We start from the raw sequence: 25,962 nt of genomic DNA, 5'->3' as shown, positions 1-25,962 counted from the left end.
TCATTATAAAAATCATACTAAGTTATGTTGCACTAGATCTTCCACATGAACATAAATATTTTTTTCTACACTGGACTAAAATTAGATCAAGAATTTCCAACAACTGATGTGATTTAGCAACCCTCGAACTCCACTGGACTAAAATTAGATCAAGAATTTACAACAACTGATATGATTTAGCAACCCTCGAACTACAATGCCTTAATGCCTTAATGCTCGGTGAATACTGCTCTTGGGGTAGCTTAATTTTCATATTGACCTCAAAACAGCAATTATTGTATGATATTATTAATTTTTTATATGAAGAAGCATGATACATGTATGATGGATAATAGGTGAAAAGTCTTTGGAATTGTCCTCAAAAATTTATCTTAATAATAGAAGTAATTAAACAAAAATCCGTTTTATAAAAATCCTAAGTCATTAATGAAAATATCCATTAACTTCCATCACATATTTGAACATTATTTCATGAATAAAAAAAACCTGTTATTTTTTTTCTGCAAAACAAATCAGAATTAAGCAGTTTGGGTATTTTATGAAATCGAGTGTATTACACGTCATTCGAATTGCCATTTTGAGCTAAATAACACATTTTAAATTTAAACGACTAAATTTTCCGATTTAAAGTGATCATACTAGTGTTCTATTGGAATTTTACCTAGTTGTACAACGCTCAATCAAATATTCACAAATCCTTTCTCCTATGTAAACGACATTAAGAAATAAATTGAAAAAAAAGGAATATCCGCCATTTTGAATCGCCATTTTGACTTTAAACTTACAGCTGCACCATTATTCAATTGTAGAATAGAGGGATTTAGAGGAAAAAATACAAATCTGCAGTGTATGGATATTTGCAAATGTAAAATTCTTAACAAAGGAGAATAAAGAAACAATAGACAAATAAATCAGAGAAAATTCGAATTAAGTAAAAAAAAAACGGCTAAATTTTCTGAGATAAACTTATAATGTTAGCATTTTATTATTTTTTTTTTATATAGTTTTATTACTCTCAGTAAGATATTCACTCATTACTTCTCCATTTTTAACGACATTTAGAGAAAATTAGAAAAATTGGATGTCCGCCATTTTGAATCGCCATTTTGACCCCTTTAACGCCATTTTCATGAAGGCCAGCATATTTTTTTGGATTCAGCATACTCGAATTAGGTTAAAAGACTATGCTGAACCAAATAATAATTATTTGCCGTTAGAAGTTATTTCCAGCCTTCTTTTTAAAAATCAGGACCAGACTAAAAAAGCTTCTTCCTCTGTTGCTAGGTATTTCAAAGACAAAAAAAATATGACCGCGAATGATAAGCTAGGGTGTCTTTTAAAATTGTGAAATTGATGCCCCTGGCTTTGGGATTCTTTTAATAGAATCAGGCGCGGATCCAGAAATTGAAGTTAGTGGGGGCACCAAAAGTAGGCAAGGGGTCTGGGGGCCGCCTTGAGGCCCCCAGTGGGTCCAGCTTTCGGGTTCTAGAGATTTTGTAGGGAAAAATGAGGTCTACCAAGAAGACATATTTACATTTCCTAGACGAAACTGTGATTTACGTAAACTTTGACATTTTTAGGGGGCGCGCGCCGGGTGCGTCCCCCTTAAATCCGCCACTAAGAATGGGTGTCCATTGAAAACATATTTTTATTTATTAAAAAATCGCCAATTCAATTTTTTTAATTCGCCAGACATTTTTTGATGGTGGTTTTAGTCAAATGAATTATGGTTGAACACATTTTTTGAATTATACAAGAAATGGGTATTTCATTTAGCAGACTATCTAGTTCATAGGCATTAAAAAAAACTTTGGAATTATGAAATCTTATGTTTAAAAGCAGATATAACCATTTTGAGAAGTATGTGCCATGCATGACTTTGTCAATATAAAAATTTCATTTTGACTATTTTTCCTTTCCTGACGATCAGATTCTCCATAAACGAGGGGTTATAAAAAAGTTCGCGAATTATCTCTATATTTACAAAACCACAATTCAGATCAGAATGAGATTTGGCACACATAGAGTCGTACACTCGTACACATGTTCTATAAATAACATATGTAATGAAACTATTTGCTCCATGTTTGTGACGTCACAATGCGAAAATAACGTCAAAATGTAGATTAGTTGTGATAAAAAGTGGTTGACTCGGTCGTTTCTCAGAAAGGAACGGCTGTAAAAATAATATATATCTTGAAAACTCCTTTACAGAAGGTTATAATACTTTTTACACGGTTAATGAAGATTTGTCATTAATTGGATCGATTGTTTAAGTGGAGGAAGGGAGATGTTTAAAAATGATGTTATTCTGTTGTCCAGTGAAACCAAGCTGAAGAAGAGACGTGTCCTTTGTTAAGTTATTTGATGTAAAAGATCGCCAGATTACAGTCAGAAAAATAGTTGAATATCTTTACAATAACATACTTATTAAATCCCTAAAATATCCTTTACTTCAGATTTTAAACATATCGCTTATAATAAAAAAGAAACCACCCATACTTTATCTACATTGAATAAAGGACGCTACAAAGACAGAGGACTTGGATTTTGATGGTCACCATGCTCAGTCTGGAAAAGGATATCATTATACACTAATACCATTGCCGAGCTTTGGTCATTTCCGACAAATGGGCTGTTTTGTTGTAAAGAATAAGTTGCATGTAAGAAATATAAGAGTCGGAATAATCTTTCAGCTTTTATGACAGAACGCAGAGAAGCATGTCGCGTGACCGCCTATATCACGTGATCCATGCATGGGCTGAACGGTTGCAGATGCGCAATAAAATTGGAGAGGACTATTTTGGAAAATTTTCAACACTGAAACCCTATATCATTTCTTTTTGCAAGTTATTTAATTAGTTCGCGAACCTTTTGATCACCCCTCGAATTTATAATAAATGTTCAAGCAATATTTTGTAGCGTTTCGCTTTATGTTATTGTATCCCACTGAACAAGCACATACCTATGACGCAGCTATAATAACTACCGTCTTTGTATCGTGCGTCTTTAATTATGTCATTATGAAGTTGAAATCAGTAGGTGTTACCTTTACCCTTTTCTTGCTTTTCACGGGTTCATAGGTTCGACTTCATAAATTATAGACCTGTTTTAATGTGAGTGAAAAGAAGTTTTGAAGATCTTTAAAATAAAAGATAACTGCTATTATATTTATCGTATTTAAGGCATTTGTTAAATGTTAACAAAAGGTTAGAAATCTGTATACATTATATTTTTAACTACTTTTAATCAATGATTGCTAAATAAATTTAAACTTTTATATTTTTTCAACAGTCAGCTATAAGATACATGATGGAACCGCCTGTGCCACAATATTTTGCTATCAATGAAGTGACTGGAAACATTACTGTTGCCAAGTCACTCAATACATCATTGGAGACAACATTCAGTGTAAGTTAACTTTCTACTGGAAAGATTTTTCTAGAAAAATTCTATTGTATCATAGACAATATTTTAAATGAAATTCTATTGTAATACCAGAGGCAAAGATCTGACCCTGGAAGTATTTACAGTGTAACCGTTATATTTAATTAACACAGACAATGATTTTACAAAATTATTTTACTGTAGTGTTGACGATGTTTTCAAAGTTGTTCATTTTAAGGACCCTCTCATTACCATTGCAAATTGTTTTGGGACGCAAAAAAATAATATTGAATAAAGATGTAAATAATGAGCTTACATGTATCTACTTAATTTTTAAAATACGATGCACGTATATTTGGCATTAACCCCTAAGAGAAATGTTCCGTCGCCTGACTTTACGCATGAAGGAATAAAGACAAATAAGTTTTCACACTTCTATTTAACGGGTAATTGGTAGTTGCATTAAGATAGATTCTGTTATTTAAAAGAAATTAATAAATATGTCTTTTCTACTGTTAGTTCCACGGCTCTAGAATTATGTTAGGACTGTAAGTCAAACATAACATCGTGACGATGTCATTTAATTGATGTAAATAAATTGCTTGAAATTTTCAACATGTTCAAGGAACTCTTACAAATATTTTACCATTCAGAAGTTTCTCTTTTTTTGTAATTGGGTAATTCAATCAAGAAAACTGTAAAAAAAAAATAAGTTCGACTGTATCAACCGTTCTTAATCATTTTATTCTAGAATAAAATAAAGTTGACTGTACAAAACGCATATTATGTTATTCATCTCTTTTTACAAGGTAACTTACGTGAAAAATATTATACATTTTTGACCGGGTTCGAGTTCAGCATGAGTTTTTATCGGACCCAAGCTCCTAACTGTTCAGTTCGAGGGTCGATAAAACGGATTTTGCCAAAGAACATTCAATATTTTTTTCACCTTTTATTTTTTATTTTTGACATGCATGTATCTTGTGCTTTCTTCCGTGGTCTAAACTGAGGTTAATCTTCGTCATTGTTGAACACAAATGATCGCGAATGAGATATTAGCTTCGCCCACTGTGTGACGTAAGCGGTCCAACATTGACTTCTTAGTAAAATATGTGTAATGATAAGACTTTTCTTGTAAATATTTGTATAGGAACACATTTTGAAAGAAATAAGAATAATATTTACTGAAGGTTTAAAAAATATATTTACTTCTTAATATATTTTTCAACAAGACCTTTCATTAGGTACCAATAATCTTGACCTTTTGACTTTGGATCCAGGTAAAAAATTAAGGTTACCTTGGAGATTTCTGTAATGAAAAAAAAATATCGTTGGCCATAACTTTTGAACGGTAAGGGCTAGGGTTTTCATATTTCATATATGTAATTTTTGTAAGAAGACCCTTCATTGGATACCAAGAACATTGACTCTTTGACCTTGACTTTGGACTTTGACCTACTTTTAAAAAACAGACCTTGATCATAACTTTTGAAGGGTCATAGCCAGTGCTTTTATACTTTACATATTTAATCCTTGTTACAAGGTCTTTCATTTGATATCGAGAACTTTGAACTTGACCTTAAAGTTGACCTACTTTTAAATTTTTTTAACATTGGCAATAACTTTTGATTGGTTAGGGATAGGGCTTCCATACTTCACACATGTGATCCTTGTAACATTAGACCTTTCTTGAGAAACCAACAACTTTGACTCTTGGACCTTATAGTTTGACCTACCTTTAAAAATCCTATCCTTGGCCATAACTTTTGAACAGGTGGTGCTAGGGCTTTGATACATGTATTTCACAATCGTATTTCCAGAGCGAAGACCCTGTTTTGTGTACCAATATATTAAACTTGCATTTAAGAAAAGTTTAATCTTCGCTATGTAGCCATACAGGGGCATCAGTGTTTAACAAATACATCTTGTATTTCATTCATATTAAGTTGTAAATGTTAAAATAATACTGTTTTGAATACATCTTTCTTAAGTTCTTTGAGGAAAACTCTTTTAATTTTTTTGAAAGGCTTATTCATATTTCTGCACTAGTGTTTTTTTTAAATATTAAGAATTTACAAGAAAAAAAACCTTCTGTTGTAACTTCTTCTATTATATTATTATTTAAAAAAATAAAACTATTACCTTTATTTCACTTTTATAGTTTAAAATCTCAACCTATGACAGTGGAGAGCCACAGTATAAGTCTACCGCTGATGTCACTATTATCGTTATTCGTGACCTGAATCAACCCCGCTTCCTGCAGAATCCCTACAATGTACAGATTGATCAGAATGCCAAATATGGGTCTATAGTGGTCAATACCACAGCAATAGATGATGACAAGGTATACAGATTGTAGATAGACAGAATCCCACAATGCACTGAATTCAAACATTTCAAAGAAAATCTCAAGAAATGTATCAATACAATTGAAGATTTGAGATTAAAAAAGACAAAGTGTGTTGCTATTTTTAGCCGGGCTTATTGCTTAAAAAGCAAATACCAGCTTATGTCAGGGATGGGGTCGATTACTTTCAAAAGTAATCGATTAAATTACAATTACTTTGGATTTTAAAAGTAATTGATTACAAGCTGATTACAGACATTTTATAAAGTAATCAATTACATCTGATTACTTCACCTTCATGTAATCATGATTACTTATGATGACTTTAGATAACATTAAGTTTTTTTTTTTTTTCCATATTCAAGGATTACGTCATGTTTTTTCTTCTTCCTTTTTTAAATATCATTAATATTAAAAAGGTAGAATTCAGACAAGGACTTTGGTTGTATATGCCTTTATATAGATACATGAGATTTATCTTATATCACCTGATTTCTATCTTTAATACAGTCAAGTAAATATCTTGTTACTTTTGAGAGAAATAGAAAAAAAGAATTTATTATAGTTTTTTATAAATCAAACTGGACATAATTATAGGTAGGGATAAAGGGATTTGATAGGGAACTGTTACACAAGTAATTGACCTTCTTGACGAGTGATTTAAACTGCCAATTACTAGATGTTTTCACTAGAATTTACACATTGACTGGACAAGCATGGATATTTCAATAATTACCATTACCCAAGCTGACCCAACTTTAGTATACCTGTGTCTTATGACTAATAAATTCACATTATCTTTTCATGCACACTGTAAATCAAACAAAGTAAATTTTAGATAACGTCTTAATAAAGAAACATTTTCTATAAAAAAAGTTTTTTTTTTAAAAGATTTACAGGGAAAACAAATTCTTGCATAACACGCATGTTCATTAATTGAAACAAAAATAAATCCAACTTTAAAATCATCCTGTAGTAATTTTCTATCAGTATATACATATATCTTGTCAAAAATATCAAATTACTAAGCTGCTAAAGTATTTTGAAATGACTACTGAATATAGCAAGGAACTGATAGAATTTACTCATTGCCTGGACAACGTATCTGATAATAAGCATTTCTGAAGGCATTAGAAGAAGATACTTAATTAAATATAGCTTATAATTTTATAATAACTTTTTAAATAAACAATTTTGTAAACTGAAAAATATTCAATGAAAATCATCAAAATCATGATTTTATGAACTTTGTTTTTATAATTGTAATCATAAAGTAATCAAAAAGTAATCATAATTACAGGACTTTTTTTCAGAGTAATTGATTAAATTACGATTACTTGTAATCAGAAAAATTGGTGATTACTGATTACTCATGATTACTTGGCAAACTGTAATCAATTACAGCTGATTACGATTACTGATTACGATTACCCCATCCCTGGCTTATGTCACCCTGTTCAAGGCAGGAAGTCCACCCCATAGTCGCCATATTAAAGTTACGTGTAAAAATATAGTACTTACTCTCAACCGCTTTTGAGATAACACAAACGCTAAATAAAGCAATAAAAATAAAACGAAGTATATATAAATAAACATTAGTAGTAATGACTTTGAGATCTTCATTCTTAAGTCAAAGAACATAGTTCAATAGTGTAAGGATATTTGATGATAAGTGTTATCGTAGTTCTCTACAAAGATAAGGAAAAGCAGGAGAGGGAACCAGACTGACCTGTGTGTTTGCATTCGGCAATACCAGATTAATTCTAATACCGGACCGTGGATCAGTGAACTAACTGTCTTATCATTTACATTGATATTATTGAAATAACTTTTTCATCAGAATTTTAATTCTGATATTCTTGTTATTTATGTGTTAATACAATTTAAATGTATGATTCATGTAAGAAATTCATTCTACTCTGTAAATGAGCCCGGCTTTCTGTACTCCTGAATACTTTAATTAAATCTCCAATAGAAAAAGAGCACTCACTTGGCATTATTGTTGAGTCGTATGGTTATATGATATCAAAATGTTCTTCTTGATTTTGCAGGATATTCTCCGCTACACGATGATTGGTTCTGGTAATTCCCAGATACAGTCAGAAGTTCAGATGTATTTTGACATTGGTCCTGATGATGGAGTAGTCTACCTTAAACAGTTACTCACCAATGTTCCCAGGCAATCATACACGGTACTATATTAACACTAGCAGTATCATGTATGTGTTAAAGACAAAGAGAAAATAATATGCTAATCTAAAATATCTTATGTAGAAGAATTATTTGGGGAAAAACCCTTAATTATTATTAGTTAAATTGATATTTACTTTTTTTCCGTTATTTTCATATGCTAAAAAATAATATTGAAAAAGAGTGAAACAAATATTAAAAATTCTAATTTTTTCCCCAGTTATTTGTATTTGCAAGAGATCAGCGTCCTGTAAATGAAAAAACTGGCACGGCCACAGTGAATGTGGTCATCGATTTTGATGAAACTCCCCGTTATCTTGACAACCTGCCATATGCCATACAGAGCCAACATTATAGAGTCACAAACCATAGATTCACTTGTATCTCAACTAAGGGCTCAAGATCCCGATCTGAAGGTCGGGGGTTATACTGCTTAATTTGACATCGTTTTCTGAATGCTTAAGATCAGACGACACGTTCCTCAAAAGTATATAATTTTTCCTAAGAATGTGTCATTGAAGTATAGGTACTTAAATAAGTTTCCTCACAAAAAATAAGGGTACCTTATCAGACATATGGTCAAGATACCATAGGGTAATTTTCTTATATAACCTTATGGGTAATCTTCTAAATGGCCCATAACACAATTTTTGGTGTACCTAAATTTAAAAACATTTTGAAAACAATGTAGAAATTAGAAGAGAATGACAAATATGAATATTTTTTATATAAAACCAATAGATACAAGACATATATTTAAGGAACATGTCGTCTGACCTTAAAATATATAGGCAGAGGTTAAGCAAGAATTTCACTGTATCTACCTTTCTGACCAATGTTCTGTGACTTTTCAAATACCAGATTTGGGTAAAATTACAAACTAATCCTATTTCAAGCATAAGCATGAAAATTATGGTTCATGGATTGTCCATTCCAGCAAAATTATGAATATCTGCAGACAATATGTTATTGAATATTATTGAGTTTTAAAGAATAATTTGAAGCAATTTGCCCTCCATTAGGTTATTGAAAGGAGAAACCAATATACACTCTTTTTGTTATTTTTCCTAGGGTGATCTGACCTATGAGGCCATTGGAATGTACCCTGCTGAGGATTATTTCAGTGTAAACTCCTCCACTGGAGCTGTTAGGTTGATCAGAGATCTGAAAACTGATCCCTCTGGACTTACAACTTACACTGTAATTCACCATTTTTCTCTTTTTGTCTCTATATGATTTGTATTTTATAGATGCGCAATTACTTTATACGTAAATATATCTTTAATGCCATACTCATTTTTTTAATCAGTACTGATATCACAATAAAGTATCAATATTAATTGTTTATGTTGCTATTAAGTTTGAGAAGACAAAATATACTTGTAAGTACACTGCATATTGTTTTCTAACCGTCTATGGTATTATTGTACAGCTGCGTGTTGTGGCTTATGACTCCCTGTTTCCACGACTAAAAGCAACAGCAAATGTTATAATCAGTGTCACCAGAAATCCATTTGCCCCTTCATTCTCCCCGTCGGCCGACTACAGCGCTACAGTACAGGAAAATGTCACTCTGGGCTACGCAGTCTTAGACATTAATGCTACGGATGTGGATAACGTATGTTACATAATATCTTAAATTTGGTAATATTTAAAGAAACATTAAATTAAACGTTTGACAAAATTCCTTTCATCACAAAACCTATACAATGCTTTTTTTTCTCCAAATTTTATGATTTATTTCATTAGGATCCTATTACATTTGCAATTGTGGCATCAGTTCCAGAGAGTGGAAAAAATTTCTTCTATCTTGACCCTAATACTGGGGTTTTGACAACAAAACAGTTGCTGACAACAACAATAGATAATTTTTACAAGGTATGATAAAATTCTGGATGTGAAGTTAAATGCTTACATGTTTGTGTAAACATTTCTTTATTTGTTTTTAGTAATGTTTAAATGAACAAATAAATAGCAAAAAAAAAGTCGGTTCACTTTATGTATAAAATGGCCCTGTAGAGATACCAATTAATTGATCAACACTTGATTTTCTCTGAAACATTTAAATAAAATAGAGACTTGGTGCTTTCATATCATGTTAAAAAAATTCTCCTAAAAGTTCAGGTCTTGGAGAACTGGCTTTATGAAATTGCAATGTTCTTGAATTTTCGGATAAACAGGTATAATTGAGTACTTTCAGTGAAGAAAAATAATGTGAGCACACTCTCTGATCTAAAAAATAAAGTATGTCCATTAATCTTTAGAACCAGTTCTATCATTTACTAATTGCATATTTTAGATCAGAGATTGCGCTCTGTATTAAATATCAAAAAACAGCTTTAAAAATTGGTAATTTTTGTAGACTTTTTCAGAATATGAGGAAATTGACGCATTTCATGAAGTCATAATGCATTGACAAGCCAGAAAATGACGTCATTTTTTAGCTCTACTGGTCAGAGACCAGAAGAGCTTATGCGATAGTAAGGTGTCCGTCGTCCGTCCGTCTGTCTGTCTGTCTGTCCGTGTTTACGAGAGTGCATTTATTGGGTATTTTTCATGTCAAGATTGTACTTATTGGGTACTTTTTGCTTATTGGGTGTACCCAATAAGAAGTGTTGCTGAATATGCTTAAAACACCCTAATTGGGTATTTGCAGGTTAGTACCCAACAAAACTTGGACACGACGATTTGTCCAAAAAAGTGTCCAAAAAAGTTGCTTTCACGGACGCACCGTGTTTTGTTGTTTCAGTTTTACATTCGGAACTCTAAATTCTCGAGAGTTCCGAAAATCAACTTCCGTTGATCCTGATCATAACAACGTTTGTTTTCACGGAAAAAAAATATGGCGACTAAGAAACACTTAATGTCAACAAGATTTTCTGATTGAAAAGAGAAAAGGTAAGTTTATTCGATTAATACTTATCCATTGCTGGGTTCATGTTTAAGAAAAATAGATTTTAATGTAATTTTGAAAACAATTGTGCACAAAATTAAAATAGATATATCGGAACAATTAATCCTAAGTTGCACTTGTTTTTAGTTTGAATTTTCTCTGTCTTTTTAGCTCTCTTGAGGGCGAGAAGTATTTAGTAAATGATCGTATATTGTTAGATAATCTTTAATAAATCGAAAGTGTTTATTATTTAATTTTATATCATAACCAACTAAGTATGTTCTGACAATGTATATTGGAAAGGGAAATGAAAATTTTAACAATCGTGTGTTCATAAATCAGCTGTAAATTATCGGTTCATGTAGACAGTATAACAATCGCAAAGTGAGCTGAGATGATGATAAATGGGATAATTGACAACAACTAAATAATTGTATGTAAGTTTGTCTCATCTGATATGTAACTTAAGAGATTCATTGTATTACTGAAAAACTTTCAGTCAAAACAGTGCTTCTTTCTGTCTTTGATGTTAAATCTAGACCCTAAAAAGGGCATGGTAATCAAGGAATTAAAAGGGCACTTTGTGTCGCGACAGGATCTCACGAGGGCACTTTGAAAACATGTTAATGCCATTGAAATTATATTTAACATTTTTTAATTTTTACATACTTTAACATGTTTAATTACTTTTAATATCCTTTTATATTGAAATCTTTATCTAAAACAAGTAATTTAAAGATAAATTCAAATATCTGTATTTCATTCTTTTTTTAAAACAATGTTTTAATTAGTGATTCAGAAACAAAAAGAATATAAAAAAAGGCATTTACATCCAATTTCTTCAATCAAAAAAGTAGTAAGGTTACACTTGAGAAAGTAATGGTATTAATCTAGCTGAAACAGGTGCAAAAATTATTAACGTTTGGAGGTATGATTGTTTTTTTACCTGCTTCGACTGTTATTTGTTTACAAGTACAGTCAATTTAAACATTAATGGAAAATACTTTTTTCAGGGAAGAGGGGATGGGCATTTTGAAAAATACATGTAGAGACCATTCTCTTTACTTGGAAAATATTCTACCAACAGGATCATGTGAAAACTGGTCTTACTGACATGCATAATTTGTTTTTTAAAAAAACTCTGGCTTTAATTAGAAACTTTGACCCTCAGCTTGTCAAATCTATCAGTTCAATCAAAGAAACTAACTTAGTTGGTTGTTTTTAAACCTTTTTATCACATTACATTCAGTTTTTTGGTACACTGTAAGTATTTTATTCAGAGAAAATATCCGTTTTTTCTTCAAGTTGTATTATGTGTTTTATTCTACTCTCGGTTTATAAAAAAAACGATCCTGATTTTTATTAGTTAATAATTTACAAATTTATTTATCTTTGGTCTAGGGCTAATTCTTTCATATTCAATGCAATCAAATGACAGTTTCTCAACTTAAATTCTCTACCCTGACAGCCTGAGGCATGTTAATTAGCCAGGTGGCTGTGTGCGTGCGTTCAAGTGTGAAGTGATTTCCTGTCGTTGTTTAAATAAAGGGATTATCAGCATGCACTTAATAAACAGAACAGCAAAAGAATATTGCATAAACTGGGCATATTTATTAATTTTGGCTTAGGAAATAAGTGCATGGCGCCGCGCTTTATTTTGATTTGTTTTTTTAAATTATTGTTTTTGTCATTTGTTTTAATTAATTTAAAACAATACTGAAATTGATATAGGGCTACTATAACTATTTCACATGATGGGTGTGTGATTAGCATCGCGCTACACCTGGAGCTTCCATTTTTGAGGATTCGGCTAGTGGTTTTCTGCGCTAAATTCCCTAATATGGAAATATTCCAGACAGCATGCTCATATTAACCATAAATCTCCAAAACTGCATCCATTTTGCAGTACTACAAGACTGATTTACTTAAAAACGATCTTTTATTTTCTAATTTGAATTCCCCCCTTTCCTTTGTTTAATATAGCAATATTTGCTTATACATATATGCCTCACAGATATCTAATTATTAAATTATATACATTCACTCAATCAGCTCAATGATAAGTGTCATGCAATTATGTAGCGTTTTTTAAAGCCATATATGGCGTAACTGATCAAAAAATATATTTTTGAAAAGTACAAAATTAAGTAAAGAAATATAGTTAATACATTTAAATTAAAGCTTTTCATACAATTCTGAGCACGGAGAACACCTCGTTTTATCTAATAGTACGATTTTATCTTCTCTGTAATGTGTTATTTAAATCTTTTGTATTTTCTTCCAAGTCGGAGAAAATTGCGAGAATCCAAATTAAATTTTGATATCTTTATAACGCAATTGACTTAGATTTTGTAATTTACGGAAAATTTCTATCTTTATCATGTTTATATAAAGTAATGATACAAATAATAAGTTCTTATAATTTTAGTCTAATAATTTTCATTGTACATACGCCATATATGGCTTTAAATGGTTCAAGATGAAAACAAAATGATTTTTGCTTCGTTTTAATTAGACGAACTAGTGAATGACCAGAAAAGGAATACTTAAAATCTTTTTTTTCATTTTAAATCATTAATTTATATATATGATAAAATTTTACTAGCGAAAATTAAATAAAACTTTAATTTTAAAAAGAATCATCTGTAGTTAATACCCTGACTTTTTTCACGATGAATTTTTTTTCAATGTTACTTTTTAATTTTTGCCTCTATATTTGGGCTTGTCACTTTTTACTCGGGGATAGTAACTTTATTGCCACCAAGCTGTGTATTAGTACTTGATTTCCTTTATTGCACAGGTTTAATAGCACAAAAAGCTAATGGGTTTACCTATGTGAATTTATATGATTAATGCTTACTTGTGATTTTAGGATAACTGGAGATAATGATTCCTTTTTTCCATTGATATTACATAAATATTTTCCTAAGTATTATGTTACAATAAATTGGTTTAGATTTTTTTTAATAAAAGTAATCAATAATTACAACGGAAATTAAAACCATAATCATGTTCATTGAGGATTTTCAATATGTAACAGGTCAAACTGGAACTTCGATTGTGAATATTGCAGAGAAACTCATCAGAAGATGACCCTCAGAAATAGGACAATTGTAAGTAATCAGTAAAATGAACAGGAATACTTCATGCCAACCATAAGACTTTTAGAGACATTTTCGGTTCTTAGATTAGAAGAGATAGAGGGAAAAAACTTGTACATGCTACATAACTACTAGGCAACCAACCTTTAACTACAGCTTTTGGTATGTGCAATACAGCTACATAAAACCTCTTTAGTATTCAGGTTAAGTTTGAGAAAGTACCTTAGTATATTTTCTAGTGTTTGCCAACATTTTCATGCACACTGTTTGCTTGTTTGTACTATCATTTTATTTTATATTCTTCAGATGCCCTTTACCTTTGCCAGTTTAGAATCATTTGTTTTAAGGGCATCTGAGGGTTGGTTCCAGAACTTAATTAATTGTGAAGTAAATACTGGGGTACTATACGGTCATAGGTTATGTTAATACATGTATAACATTTTGTTCTGATAGAGGTGGCATACAGGAAAAGAAACAATACTAGATATCACTTCAAAGGAATAAAACAGCTTCATCTTGTAGGTGTATTTTATTTAAGGATCACTGCTTCATGTCTGATGTGCTGAAAGTTATTCATAATCTGTTTGACTGTAATTTTTCATGTTTTCAACTTCTATCCAGCTTAGTCAATTTTAATTAAATTTTGTGCAAAGCATACCCCAGGAAGGGGGGATGGAGTGTCAAGTATGTCTCTGTCCCTGTCAATATATTTTCAAAGCAGTTAGTAAGGTTTGGGTCAATTTTAAATCCTCTTAGCAGAACTATTGGGCTAAAAACAATACTAATGTGAAAGCTTTATCATTAAGTGTAGAGATGTTTTTGAAGATTATGTACCCCTAATGTACCGATAGTCTTACATTAGAAGTCTAAAATTGCAAGGAATAGATGTAAAATCTTTTTAAAATCTCCTAAACTTAACAATCAGAAACTAACATACTGTCTAATTAATATGCAACATCGTTTTGTGTTTTGAATGATGATTCCATTTTGATAAAATTATGGCGGATGGGGGGTAGGATGAAGTTGCAGTTACATGTAGAAGAAAAAAAAGAGTTGATAGAATTTAGTTTCTCTTCCATTTTATTTATCAATACATATTTCTGAATAAGAAATATACTTCTACTTGGTTGGGTTTGATCAACATAAAGGGTGATCTTGTTGTAGTCCAGAAAAACATGTTTTATACGGCAAAGAAATGCCTTTATTTAATTGCAGAATGAATAAAATGGACAAAGGCAGAACTGAAGGAGATGCATGAAATGAGGAATATTTCAAAGATTGCCTGAGCATAACCACTGCTACTGGATAAACATATGGCAATATAAAAGAGCAGGGTCAATGGAGGTATCATACAGTATAGGCCATGAGAGACCCTGAAGAAGAAAGTATTGAACAGAAACAAAAATAAAACCATTTTGACATTTATTGAAATATAGGATCAAAGTCTTGCATGTAAAATTTGGGCATGTAATGACTTTTCTCTAGCATTAAGACTTCTAACAGTGATGATTTGATTTAATATCTTTATCCCAATTTGCCGAAAAGATTTGGACATAGTGCATCAATTATTTTAAAGTTTTGATACAAGGAATTGATTCATTGTACTTGTAACTGAGTTTTCTGGTGCGACACTGTTTTATCGGCTTCAAAACTAAGTTTGTGATTTCCAAACCAGATTAATGAGATAATGTAATATCTTTTAACATTGGTGACTATTTAATCCATTCTTTTACATCTCAGAAGTATTTTTATTATTGCAGGGAAAATATGCATTGTATATATATCTGTAATAAACAGGATTATAGAAATTTTCCATATAATACAACACAATCTTAGCATCTGAAGGCAAATATTTTATCAAGAGTGTGATCTATTTATCAATATGGTTTTCAGCATCTTGCTCTACCTGTAATGACTTGCTCCAAGTTCCAATATTTAAATTTAAATTTTGCAAACATGGTTATAAAAGGCCAAATAGTTTAGGCACAAAATGCTTATATATTTCCAATCATTTGTAAAGTTTACACTGAATGAGATGTGGAATGTTAGAATTAAAGTTTTAAATATGTTTTGGACTTATGTATGCTTATGCAGACAAATTTGAATTCAACTAGAGAAGGTAAATGTCATACTTATTGGATTTGCAATCTAATGCAAGAGTATAAATATCCAAGACAAATTTGACAATTTTAATGAAGGGTATAAGTAACCCAGGAAGAATTGGACAGGTAAACATCACTTGTTGGGTTTTATTCTAATGTTGGGATGTAATATCCAAGAAGAGTTGAACCAATGTCCAATACCTATTGGGTTTTCTTTCTTATGAAAAAAAATTTGAGTAACCCAAGAAGAATGTCCAATACCTTTTAGTTTATATACTATTGAAGGGATGAAGATATCCAAGAGGAGTTGGACAGGTGTCCATTACCTGTTGGGTGGTATTCTGATGAAACAATTCAAGAAACCCAAGAAGAATTGGACAAGTGTCCATTACCTGTTGGGTGGGATGTAGATATCCAAGAGGAGTTGGACAGGTGTCCATTACCTGTTGGGTTGTATTTTATCAGGAGATTCATCAAGAAACCCAAGAATAAGACAAGTGTCCAATGCCTGTTGGGTGGGATGTAGATATCCAAGAGGAGTTGGACAGATGTCCATTACCATTTGGGTGGTATTCTGATGAAACAATTCAAGAAACCCAAGAAGAATTGGACAAGTGTCCATTACCTGTTGGGTGGGATGTAGATATCCAAGAGGAGTTGGACAGGTGTCCATTACCTGTTGGGTTGTATTTTATCAGGAGATTCATCAAGAAACCCAAGAATAAGACAAGTGTCCAATGCCTGTTGGGTGGGATGTAGATATCCAAGAGGAGTTGGACAGATGTCCATTACCATTTGGGTGGTATTCTGATGAAACAATTCAAGAAACCCAAGAAGAATTGGACAAGTGTCCATTACCTGTTGGGTGGGATGTAGATATCCAAGAGGAGTTGGACAGGTGTCCATTACCTGTTGGGTTGTATTTTATCAGGAGATTAAAGAAACCCAAGAATTGGACAAGTGTCCAATGCCTGTTGGGTGGGATGTAGATATCCAAGAGGAGTTGGACGGATGTCCATTACCTGTTGGGTGGTATTCTGATGAAACAATTCAAGAAACCCAAGAAGAATTGGACAAGTGTCCATTACCTGTTGGGTGGGATGTAGATATCCAAGAGGAGTTGGACAGGTGTCCATTACCTGTTGGGTTGTATTTTGATGAGGAGATTCAAGAAACCCAAATAGAATTGGACAATGTACACATGTTCAATTGTTCTTGGATAGTTTAATCCCTTCGTCAAAATACAATCCAACAGGTATTGGACACCTGTCCAATGCCTGTTGGATACCTTCATTCTGTCCAACATGTAATGGGCATTTGCTTTTTATTAATTGGTCATGACTCAAAAAGGTTTCTCCTTAAATACCTAATTTTGTTATTCAAGAAAGGTTGAACAGAGTCTGAGATGTGTTGAGTTGTGTTTTCACAATTCAGTTTTTTTGCACTTAGGTATTCATATATTTTACGATTAGATATTTTGAAATATACAGGTGTATATCCTTATTGCAAAGAACAAATTAGTTAGGTGATACAATAAAAGAGCTATATCACAGAAATTGACAAAAATATGGGTTCAAAACCAAAGGTTTTCAGTCTTGTCTGAATTTACCAGCAAATATTAAATATATAATAAATTTGAAATAAATAAAAGACAATAAGAAAGAAACCAATAAAATACGGACACGAGGATTAATATCCAATAAGATTTGAACAGTAACTACCCAAATAATGCTCTCTCGTGTGTACACTTTTTTTGTATCCAATAAGCAGTATCCAATAGGACTTGGACTTGATGTACCCAATATATAACCAAATGTGTGTCCGTCCGTCTGTCTGTAAACAATTTTTCAAAAAAAAAAATTTTCAATATAACTTGGCACACAAGTAGACTACACTAAGATACATAAAATAGTGCATCGGTTTTTGATTTCGATGAACGATGTTGCCATGGTTACTAAAAATAGAATTTTCTGTGAAATTTCTTTAAAACGCTACTCCTTCTACAGTTTTGATCTGATTTCAATATAACTTGGCACACAAGTAGACTACACTAAGATACATAAAATAGTGCATCGGTTTTTGATTTCGATGAACGATGTTGCCATGGTTACTAAAAATAGAATTTTCTGAGAAATTTCTTTAAAACGCTACTCCTTCTACAGTTTTGATCTGATTTGAATATAGCTTGGCACACAAGTAGACTACACTAAGATACATAAAATAGTGCACCGGTTTTTGATTTCGATGAACGATGTTGCCATGGTTACTAAAAATAGAATTTTTTGTGAAATTTCTTTAAAACGCTACTCCTCCTACAGTTTTGATCTGATTTGAATATAACTTGGCACACAAGTAGCATACATTAAGATACATAAAATAGTGCATCAGTTTTTGATTTCGATGAACTATGTTGCCATGGTTACTAAAAATAGAAGAATTTTCTATGAAATTTCTTTAAAACGCTACTCCTCCTACAGTTTTGATCTGATTTCAATATAACTTGGCACACAAGAAGACTACACTAAGATACATAAAATAGTGCATCGGTTTTTGATTTCGATGAACTATGTTGCCATGGTTACTAAAAATAGAATTTTCTGTGAAATTTATTTTAAACGATACTCATCCTACAGTTTTGATCTGATTTCAATATAACTTGGCACACAAGTAGACTACACTAAGATACATAAAAGAGTGCATCGGTTTTTGATTTCAATGAAGGATGTTGCCATGGTTAATCAAAAAATAAAATTTTCAATTAAATTACTTTTAAACGCTCCTCCTTCTACAGTTTTGGTCTGAGGGCAATGGTTTCTTTTCTTCATCCTTTGTTATTAGTACAAACCAGTAGAGCTACAGTCTTGACAGAGACTTCTGGTTATCGATACACAGTCGCCAAGGATCTAAGTGACATTTAATGCATTGTTAACTAAAACTGTGCAGTTTCAGTTTTTCAGAAATTCACAGGGCCAAGTAAGGCAAAAGTGAACCTTGTTCTTTACTATGGTTATGTTGACTTTTAGCTCAAGCTATTAACCATTTATTTTAATAAAACAAAAAAATCTCTGCAAGTAATTTCCCCATATACATAACAAAAACCTTATGTACATGTAGTAATTACTGCACACTATTCAGTTATTACAGCAAATTCTTTATTAAGATATTTTAAACACCGTCACTACATCTCAGTCGGAATATGGCACTTGCTCTGTAACCTGTTGGGCATGGGTTCAAGTCGCGGCTGTGACAATCATAATTTGATAAAAATAGGGAGCATTATAAATTGTTTCTTTGCCAGGCTCTCAGCTTTTTGCGGGACCTAAAAGTCAAGCCCCGTGTCAGGGTAGGCACTGGTTATAAAAATCCATCACTGCTAAAGCCAAGTATGGTGACGTCTCTTATGAATAAAAATTCTTGAATGGGAGATAAAACAAAATAGTATAATCGTTATATCATTATTACACAGCTATACATAAATGATACAAATTCAAAAAAACATTGCAGAAATTATCAAGATCTGGTCATTTTCAGAGTAAATTTTTTTTTATTCTATCACAAAATGAACTCTAAAAAGTCTGTAATTGTCAACTTTTTTCCTAATGAATAATTTTTTTAATTCTCTAAAATTTTTTTTTTAAACAGATAACAATTCAGGCGTCGGATGGGAGAGGCAGAGCTAGAAATGCCACGGCCAGAATTACCATCACACGTTTATCTTCAAATAAAGATTCTTTTTATTCAAATAATACCTGCAGTGAATTAAATATGTATGCCCCACTGTTCACTGCCCCATTGTATTTTGTTAATGTGCTGGAGGGCGACTACTCTGTAAAGTCTCAGCTGCTCTTACAGGTATGTTGTGACATAACAAATACTGTATATAGAGGGAGGTTTTTTATTAGTCGTTTTATATAGAGAATAATACATACCGTTTTCCATATCACATCTTGTATCAGCCTGAGACATATATATCAGCCAGAGGGCCGAAGGCTTGAGGGCTGATATTGGTCGAAGGTTGATACAGGATGTGATATGGAAAATGGAATGTTTTATGATGTTTTTTTACATACTTAGTCATTAAATACAGTACACATTAATTTGAGAAGAAAGTAAATAATTATGCACGGACTTCGTACATGTACACAGTCTATTTTCTTGAACGGTTTAGGTTTGTTTCTACTTCTATTTAAGATGTGTCCGATCATTAATTTAAAAATAATCTTTTATTTTTCCATTAAATTATCCTTTCAATCTTAAAGTTAAAATTAACAGAATATGTACCCCAAAAATATTAGTATGATCACTGTTTTGGAGGGTTTTTTTAACTAGGGGTGTGATATTGATCCGTATAAGCCCCGCAAATCCATATCCATAACCATATCCATATCCGTATCCATAATCCATCCAGTCCTGGAGGGTTGTACTAGAGTTAGGATTTAATATGAATTTCGAAACTTTTCGTAAGATTTAATGTTTAAGAAATTTTGAGAAAAAATTTTAAAAATCTGAATATCTTAACATAATTATCTTTCATGCAACCTTTCCAAAGGTTTTTTTTATTATGTACAATTAGCTAGAAGTAAGGGTGATTGAAATTTGGATTCAAATTTTACATGCAACAGGGAGGGAAAAAATTCTCCAAAAAAAGAAACTTTATACTAGTCATTGTTTATGAAGCAGTCACTATCCTTTGCGTATTCAAGTTTAGTCAAGTCCTGACTCTTGGGCTATTATTCGATCACAATATAGGTAATTTTACAGGAGCTAAAGTAGAAACATTACTTTTTATATAATCCTCCCAAGAACAGTCATGTTGACTTATACATGAGTATTATGGCACATTGATATCTTAAAATAAGGACGAATTAAAATACTAGTATTCAAATCTGAAAAATAGACCAAATCGTTCTGATAAAAAAGTTTATAAAAAATTATATTGTCTCCACAAAATATCATGCGCTGTAGGTTGTTGCCTCAGACGAGGACACTGGATTGAATGGTGAAATAGTTTTTGACATCCAAAGTGTATCCAACAACGGAGCCAAAAAGTTTAACTTAGATCAAAATGAACAAGATGGGAAGATTGCAGTTGTTTGCACCAGTAGAATATTTAGAGGTGAAACCTATATGATAATGCTCCGTGCAACAGACAAAGCTTTCCCAATTTATAGAAGAAGGTAAGTATTAAATCAGTATTGTACATGTTTCTTATATATGATTTGTTTCTCTTAAATATTGAGTAAATTGCAGAAAAAAGTAAAACAAAAAAAGTTGCTTAATTCTAAGGATTTTTTTATTAGCAGATGGATTCCTTTGACTTTGATTTTTTAAGAGTGTACTTCACAGTTATGCTTTGCAAATAATCCGTCTTGATTCAATTTTTAGATTTAACATTTATAACAAAGATTTAATATCTTTAATATTACAGAAGCACTTCAGTTCCAATAGAAGTTAAAGTCGGTCCGTATTTAGTACATTAATGTGGGTTAAAGCGGGTTCATTTCTGTAAGTTTTTTTTTCCACTTATCGATGCTGTTTTAATTGCTTAAGGATGTTCCTTCATTTTATCACGTGGCACATTGCAAAAATATATTTGTAATATTCGTATATCAAAGAAAACAGTGAAATTGTTGTTTTATGTTGATACACAATAAACAGTTGATGAGGTTAAGCTTTCTTGATTTTTTTTGTTGTTTGTTTTTTGCAGAATCTACCTCTTGTTATGACGAAAAAAAAAATGATGAAAAGAAAGGGGTCAAGAAAAAAGCCAAACGTGGATAAATCAATTTAATACCCTAGAAATTATTCATGTTATATTAATGGTATTAAATAAAAGTTATTGTTATATTTTGGATTCTCCCTGCTTGACGGACAAATACACATATAAAGCGAGTCCAGTGTATTAATTAGATAAATAAAGCATTCCAATGTCATAATAGCTAAAAATAAATAACAATTAATCTGAAACGTATCAAATAACGATCCAACGATACGTTGTTTTTGCAAACGAGATAATTATACCAAATTATTTTTGAGATGCAGACTTTGAGCGTGATTTTGAATTTAATATTATATAATTTAATATTACTTGTAATACGTCATTTGATTGGATAAAAGATTTTATCCATTTTGTATAACATAACTTGCCTAATAAAATGAGATATGTCAAAAACGTATTACTCCGCTTGACGTTACTTTTAATAAATGTGAAGCCTTATTCTAGGGGAGCAATTATCTTATTGTCTGCCCTGAAATTAAATTATAAGGAATGAAGCTTATTTCAACTTATATAATACGATATAACAAAACAACAAAGCGGTTCATAAAGCATAAACTGTCCCAAGGTATGTTATATCGTATAATATAAAATGAAATAAGCTTCATTCCTTAAATAATCATATGCAGCACACCTTACTGTAAAGAGAATATCGTAACTCATCATGAATCATGACCTTAATGTTCCTGCATACCAATTCAGTTATGTGATATTACAAAGATATGCTGGATATACCTGTATAAAAGGGAAAACTAACGGTATTATAGCTCAACGAATTCACCAAGTTTGTAATAAAAGAGCTCGATTCACTTTATGCAGAAATTGGACCTGTAGATATACCAATTAATTGAACAACACTGATGTTCCTTTTGAAGCATCAAAATAAAATAGAGATTCAGTGCTTTCATTTCCTTCCAAATTTTTTCTTAAAAGTCCAATTCTTGGAGAACTGGCTTTATGAAGTTGTAATGTTTTAAGGTAAACATGTATATTTGAGTACGTTCAGTGAAGAAAAATAAATTATGAGCACACTCTCTGATCTACAAATTAAATATGTATTTTAATCTTAGAAAACAGTTCTAACACTTAGCAGTTGCATATTTAAGATCAGAGATTGCTTTCTATATCAAGTATAGAAAAATAGCTTTAAAAATTGGCCGTTTTTGTAGGCTTTTTTCAGAATATGAAGAAATTGACGCATTTTGTGATATCACAATGCATTGACTAGCCAGAAAATCACATCCCTTTTCATAGATATACGCAATCATCAAAGATCTAAGTGATATTAAATGCATTGATAACTAAAACAACGCAGTTTCAGTTTTTCAGACATTCACAGTGCCAAATAAGTCCATGAGTGAACTTATATTGTTAGTAAGCCATTAACTCTATGGTAAGTAAAGCATCCAGACATTAAACAATAACAGACTCTGTTGTGTCTTCATATTTCTAGTTTTCTTGGGATATATTGAGTCGACATATCAATAAAATGAATATTACTTGATTAAACGTTGTGAATATATCCATAAATGAAAGTATAAATGAAAGCCATACCATAATATTTCTTCATAAAGCAGTATATGAGAGAGGTATTTATTTTAAAGGTAAAATGGTGGAGTTTCTAATCTCAAGACTACAAAATCATTGTCAATAAAAACCTGCAGCACCTTTTGAATAAGGACTTTAAGATTGCTTGTGTGTAGCATCCTTCAAAGAATTGAAAAAAATCCGAGTTTCATTTTTCTTGAAGACGTTGTCTATGACATCTAAAAATTCTAGAAATTATTTTATCTTGAGGAACAGTAAATGATTAAACTGTGAGCCATTAGTATTAATGCCATTGATTATGCTAAGAAATTGTGAATTCAGTTTTTTAAAGAGTTTTCGAATGTTCACGTTTAATTTAAACTTCGTTTTAGATCACTTCATTCGAAGAAACGGGGGAGCTTATGTTATCCCAATTTCTGCTTTATGTACCTTCGTTGTTGCTATTATTTACCTCTAACAATTTCATCTTTTCTAAATAGGAACAATGGGTCAAGTCAACAAAGCTTGACATAGAGTGTATAATAAAATAGGCATTCGGGTTTAGGTGTTCAAGGAAATGCCAACAGCTTTCCCAGGAGGAGATAATTAAGAAATATTGAAGAATAGATGAAGTCATTTAAAAAAACCTCGAGAACAAGAACAAAATTAAAGCCCTAAATGAAAGTTTCCTAACCTTGCGGATCCTTTTATAACTATATAAAGCATAGATACAAATAAAAGAACTTCAGATATGAAATGTTAAATTTCATTGTATACAATATTTTATTTTAAAAACTTTCTTATATTTTTGTTTTAAAAAAAAGATTAAAATCTTGCATTGTTTTCCAAATTTGGAAGCTATCAACAATAGATATCAAATTTATACAATTTTAGATTTCATAGTCCTCTGTCTTCACTGAAAATAAAACAAAATGCTAAACCCTTATTAGTGTAGACGTATCGTGTCATCTGAAGTATAAAATTCACCATATGTAATGGTTATAAGCCGAAAACTGTCCATTATGTCAGATATTAGACGACCCGAGGCGCGTTAGCGCCGAGGAGAGTCTAATATCTGACATAATGGTCAGTTTGAGGCTTATAACTTACTTAAAACATTTCACCACTGTCGAACACTTCCATTGTTAACTTATTGGACAGCAACAGGTAAGGTCTCGTTCTGCTTGGATGACTACCTGGCACTGTTCATCAAGTTAGGCCAAAGAAACCCAGTTTGGATTTTTCTTCTGTCTTTATTAATAGTAGGAATCATCGAGAGGTGTTTTATATAGATAAAAATGAACATTAACTTTGTTTAGCCTTATTTATCCGCATTGCGACATTTTTTATATATACTACGCATGCGTAAAAGTCAGTTCTACTAAATTCTTTACAATTTATTCATTTTACAACGCAACGACCACGGATGAAGACGTACATTTTAATTTCGAATAAAAGTCTCAGAATCGGGTGTTTTGACGATGCCATTTATCGATTACACCAAGATGCCTCAGTTCAGGTTTTTACTGTGTAATCCGGATATATATTCTTATGTTTCGGAATTTGCAAGAAACAGTTCCCGTTAAAAGGTAATTTTTGCAAAGCAATAGGATTTGAAGAATTTTACTCAAACAACTGTTTAAGCATTTTCTATGAAATTGGGAGATTATTCCTGATGTATTTTTTAAAAACGCAATTCTCTTGTGTGAGCAGGTTTCGAACTCTGAAGGATTTTACTCCAGCCACTCCTTAAAACGACAGATACTCACTTAAACGACGCAGGACTAGGTGGACAAATGGTCATAAATCACCGAACGAAATTACAGATTCCGTTGGAATTTCGTGAGCTAAATTTTGTGCTAAATGCGGAAAAATGGATATTTCAATAAACAAAAAGCCCAAGGTTGTGTGTAAGAAAACACATGCTTCTCATTCATCTTTTGTGTCCGTTGGGTTCTATATATGTTCCATGGATCAATCATTGTGAAATGAATCTATTATATAGCAATGAACGGTGAATTTTGGAAATTTATGATCTGAGCCACGGATGCGTTTACAATAATGTATCTGAGACATTCAATTCACTATATTATTTGTGCCATTTTCAATAGGATTTTTTGTGAAATACTAACATTTAACGCTACTAATTTCCTACATTGTTCATATTAAATTGTTTAATTTGTCATTGCCTTTTAAGTGGTGTTTACTTATTTGCCTCGCCCTTTGTTCTCATTTTAACGTTACCTGTACCTGTCCAATAAGTTGAATCTTATTGGACACCTACAGGTAACTTATTGGACGGGGTGCAGGACAATATCAAATTTGTTGAACCAGGTTTAACAAAAGATGACGTCACAAAAATGTTTTAATTTCTATTATACACGATACATATATTTGCAAATTCAATTTAACGAAAATAAAACTCGATATCAAGATTAACAGTATATGTTACTGAAGTCATTTGTTCATAAAATTTAAATCAAAATCAGAATTTTGCACCAGGTACATATAGATCGATATCTTCCATAATTTTAGATTTGATTCATACATGTATATACCTTTCATAAGAACGTAAAAATAACATAAACGCTGTATGTATTTATAATATCATAATTATCGAAAATGTATGTAAGTGTATG

At 31.5% G+C, this 25,962-nt stretch overlaps 1 pseudogene; it reads left to right on the top strand.

Annotated features, from left to right (window-relative positions):
- The first annotated feature begins 3,294 nt into the window (after positions 1 to 3,294).
- LOC134269300 (protocadherin Fat 4-like) lies at positions 3,295 to 22,225 on the top strand (annotated as a pseudogene).
- The last annotated feature ends 3,737 nt before the right edge of the window (positions 22,226 to 25,962 follow it).

The sequence above is a fragment of the Saccostrea cucullata genome, unplaced genomic scaffold (assembly GCF_032062105.1).
Source record: "Saccostrea cucullata isolate Sc308-1 unplaced genomic scaffold, CSIRO_AGI_Scuc_v1 ctg9210, whole genome shotgun sequence".
Classification (NCBI taxonomy): Eukaryota; Metazoa; Mollusca; class Bivalvia; order Ostreida; family Ostreidae; genus Saccostrea; species Saccostrea cuccullata.
This window is presented reverse-complemented; position numbering and strand designations above follow the sequence as displayed.